General features: G+C 36.1%; 1 non-coding gene across 1 annotated transcript; it reads right to left on the reverse strand.

The window, feature by feature from the left end:
- Positions 1-390: 390 nt before the first annotated feature.
- LOC141421026 (U6 spliceosomal RNA) lies at positions 391-498 on the reverse strand. Its single transcript, XR_012445733.1, has one exon. It is a non-coding gene; the product is annotated as a U6 spliceosomal RNA (small nuclear RNA).
- Between the last annotated feature and the right edge of the window lie 4,001 nt (positions 499-4,499).

The raw sequence follows: 4,499 nt of genomic DNA on the forward strand, positions 1-4,499 counted from the left end.
TGTCACAAATGACAAGATTTTGTCATTTGTGTATCTTCTAAGAAATGTCCAGTTAACTTTATAACTCATTTTTATTGGTCTATATTACTTGTAGATATTAATGGGTCTCATCATGACATTTCCATATATGCATGCTATGTACTGTGATTATATTCACCCCTCTTTCATACCCTCCTTTATCACTCATTTTTATTTACACTTTTATATCATTATATTATTGTTGCACTGGGGGTACATTGTCACATTTACAAAAGTTCTTACAATATGGTTGAATTCACCCCCTCCATCATTCTCCACTATCTCCCCTCCCCCCATTTCTGGAACAGTTTCAACAGGTCTCATTTTTCCATTTTCATATGCAAGCACATAATATTTCCACTACATTCTCCCTAAAAATAAGAATGCTTCATGAATTTGTGTGTCATCCTTACACAGGGACCATTTCAATCTTCTTTATGTTGTTCCAGTTTTAGTATATGTGCTGCCTGAAGCAAGCACTTATCACATATTTTTTTATCTTTTTTTTTGTGCTATTGAAGTTTTTGAGATCTTTATGTAGTCTGGATTTTAATGCTTTATCAGGTGTGTAGTTTGCAAATGTCTTCATTTTGTTGATAGTTTCCTTCAGTACTGTGAAAATTTCCTAGTTTAAAAGACTCCTATTGAGAAGTCTGATGTCAGATGACTTGCAGCACACGTCAATTGTTTCTTTTCTCTGGTTGCCTTGAGCCATCTTTACCTTTAAAATTTGAGAGCTTTATTCTAATAAGCCTTAGGGTAGATGTGGTTGAGAGGAATCTGGCATTAGTCAGAAATTTCACTTTCCTGTACCCAGATATTTGTATTTTTCTTTACTTTGGAGTACTTTTTTCTTATTATCTCTTTGAATAAGTTTACTACCCCTTTGACACTTTCAATTCCCCCTTGAACCTAAATAACCCAAACATTTTCTCATTTTAATTCTGTCACAAGTTCCCATAAGATTCACTCCTTCCTCTTCATCCTTTTTTCTTTTTTCTCTTTAGATCAAGTGTTTTCAAAACTTATTAATTTTTTGCATTCAAACTTATTGATTCTGTCTTGTTTGATCTATTCTGATACAAATACTTTCTATTATGCTTTTAATTTCATTTAGCACATTTTCAGTTCAAGTATTTTTAAAATTTGTTTCTGTCTCTCTGCTAAGTTTCTGCTAGAAGATATAATTGCCTCTCCATGTTCCTTGCCATTCCTTGCATTTCTTTTAAAAAGCTGTCTTAAGTTTTTCATCTAAAGTTTCACCCACATTTCTTAATAAGGAGCTTGGTGTCTGAAACCTTCTTTTGATGCTTTTCAGAGAGAGACATCATGTACACATTGAAGGCTTTGGCATTTACTGTAGCCTTCATTATCCACCTTTGTGCCCATCTTCATAGAAGTTCTAAGCAGGCTGCTTATTCTCTCTGAACCAGTGCAGCACTAGATGATGAGCTAAGTCCAAATTTGTTGTGAGGCTGCTGTTGATATGTTATTGCTGTTTTAGCACTAGAGGACAATCCAAGCCCAGATCTGTACCAAGTCTCTACCTAGTGTTTTTAGCATGAACTGTAGAAGTACCTAGAAAGGGTAATCCATCCTTATAACCCTCTCTCTGGGGCCAGGGTAAACCCAGATGCTTCATGTACTATAATTGGCCTGCTGTCAGACACTTCAGAATTCTGTCTCATTCTGGGCACAATTACCATGGAGGGAGCAACCCATAAACTGTAGCTCACTCTCATTTTTTACTCAAACTAGACAATTATTATCACCATTTTGTGCTTCCTGTGGTTGAGGGAGGAATGGGGTGAGCAGAGCAGTGGCTACTAATGGTGTGGCACCCAGAACAGCCCATTGACACTGGTGTAGCACTTGAGTAGGACCAAAGCCAGTGTTTCTATGGAGTGTCTATTGCTGAGGTTAATTTGTACCTCAAGACCACCGCCACCAGCCATAGGTGACGTTCTTCAGAATAGGAGCCTAATAGAACTCTTTGCCTGGCACTAGGGCTGTTCCAGAAGCTCTTTCCAAGGGCACTGGCCTGAGAAAGGGTGCTGTTAGGATCTTCCCGGTCTAACAGCCAAGCCAACATTCTGTGCTTACTACCTTTTCCTACCCACCAGTGAATAGTCTTGCTTCATAATATGCTCCCCAAGATTGGAGTTGGGTTGATAAGCACTGAACTCCAAGACAAAGACCTCTCCATACTGCAATGTTTAGACCTGGGAAGGAGCAATGTGGGCAGCTCTTCTCTTCTTGCTTCTTCAGCATTTTCTTATCATTATACTAAACTGGCACTGTGGTCTCTCACCTGGCTTTCTTAGCAACTCTGGAGATTGTTTAATGCATGAATAGCTTTTCAGCTTGGCCAGGGGTTGATGATCACTAGAGAATCTTACACAACTTACTCAACTTTCAACTTGCTCCACCTTCCAATAAGATATTCTATATATGCTTACCATGTACCTTGGTTAGATTCACTCCCTCCATCATTTTCCATCATGCCTTTACCACTTCTTGAAATAATTTCAACAGGTGTCAATGCTCTGCTTTCATACAAGTATATAAAGTACATTGACCATGTATACCTCCTAGAACCTCTCCATTCACCCTCCTGCTTCCCACTATTACTCACCCCAAACAAGACCTGTTTTACATTCCTTTCCTTCATTTTTTATGTATATACTCATTGTTTGAAGGGCTTTTGCTGTGGCATTTCACTCATGAATATAATTACTTTAGTCAGATTAACCTGTGTATTATTCTGTCTTTCCCGAACCCCCATACTTCCCTATTGTTCAATAGTTTTGAGTGTGTTTTGTTATGCCATCTTCACACACAGATACAATGTATTTCAATATTATTAACTCTCTATCATTCTCTTTACCTCCCTCAAGAAAGATGTTCTAATCTATAAGTAACAAATTGCCTAATGACAGCCATTAAAAGAGAGGCAGGGAAATCCAAAATCATGGAGAATGATTTCAACCATTACTTCTTAGTAACTGATAAAACAGAGAAACAAAAACTCTGTAAGTGATGAGAAAATTCACATTTTCTCATTAAGACATTGACAACACAAGTTAGAAACGGAATCCAATTGACATATACAGATGATTGTACCTGAGAAAAAGAGAGTAGAGATTCTCTTCATGTGTGCAAAATATTTTAAATATAACCACGTACTTAGACACAAGAAAACTCAGTTTTAATCTCTGATGAAAGAAGAATTGAGCTATAAATCTGTCAATAAAAAGATATCTAGGGAATTCTCAGACGCACGGATATTAAGTTGCATATTTCCAAATAATGGAATGGCAAAAGCAAATAACATCAAAGACGTTAGAAAATATTTCATTGAATGAGAACTGAAATATTACACAAAACAAAAACCTTGAGATAAATAGCTACATTAGAACCTCAAATGAAATTCAGAGGTAAAATGCATACAAAAAAATTAAGGACTGAAAATTAATATAAAAATGAAAAAGATATGAATATCATCAAACCAAACTCAAATAAAATTGATAAAGATAAGATAATAACAGCATGTATTAATAAAAAAGAAAACAGACATATAATTAAGAAAATAAGTAGCTGGCCAGGCATGGTAGCTCACACTGGTAATACTAGCTACTCCAGAAGGGATATCAACATAATTGCAGTTTGAGTCCAGCCTGGGCAGAATGCTAGCGAGACCCTAACTCTTGACCTGTCTATCAATAAACCAAGCATGGTGGCATTTGCTTATTGTTCCAGCTACAGAAAGCTGTAGGTAGGAAGATCACAGGCCAAGGCCAAGCCTGGGCAAAAACATGCGAGTCTATCTGAAAACTAAATATAAAAAACCAAACAAGGCTGTGGGACATAGCTCGTGTGGTAGAGCCATGTGGGCAGGTAGACCTGCCCAGTATAAACAGGTCCTAAACTCAAACTCCAGTACCAAAAATAAATAAATAAATAAACCATAGGATTTTGAGAAGACCGATACAAGGCATAAGCTTCTAACAAGGCTAATAAAGAAAGGAAAAAAAAAGCAGAACTCCAAATTCTAAGTATCAAAAATGGAAAATAAAAAGAATTAAAATGGGATTTTCTGAAGATTCTAAAGACATTAAAGAGACAAAGGCAAGCTCAGAAGAAACTTATCCAAACAATTTAACAAATTTCTTCCATGACACCCTAAACCAAAACTGGCACAAAAAGTGAACATCTGAATTGTTGCTTTTACTTAAGAAACTAATATTGTACTGAAGATGCTCCTGCAAATAAACAAAAGGCATGGAAGTATGTCTTTTATGTTCTTTTAAACTTTTAAAAATGAAATAATATCAATTGTCTAAAAATTCAAAAAAAAAAGTATACAGAGAGAGAAAGAGAAATACTTCCCAGCCCATTTCATGTGGTCAGCACAAACTTGATGTCAAAAACTGGCAAGAACATGACAAAAAACAAAATTTTAATACCAATCTATCAACATT

Source organism: Castor canadensis, chromosome 2 (assembly GCF_047511655.1).
Source record: "Castor canadensis chromosome 2, mCasCan1.hap1v2, whole genome shotgun sequence".
NCBI lineage: Eukaryota > Metazoa > Chordata > Mammalia > Rodentia > Castoridae > Castor > Castor canadensis.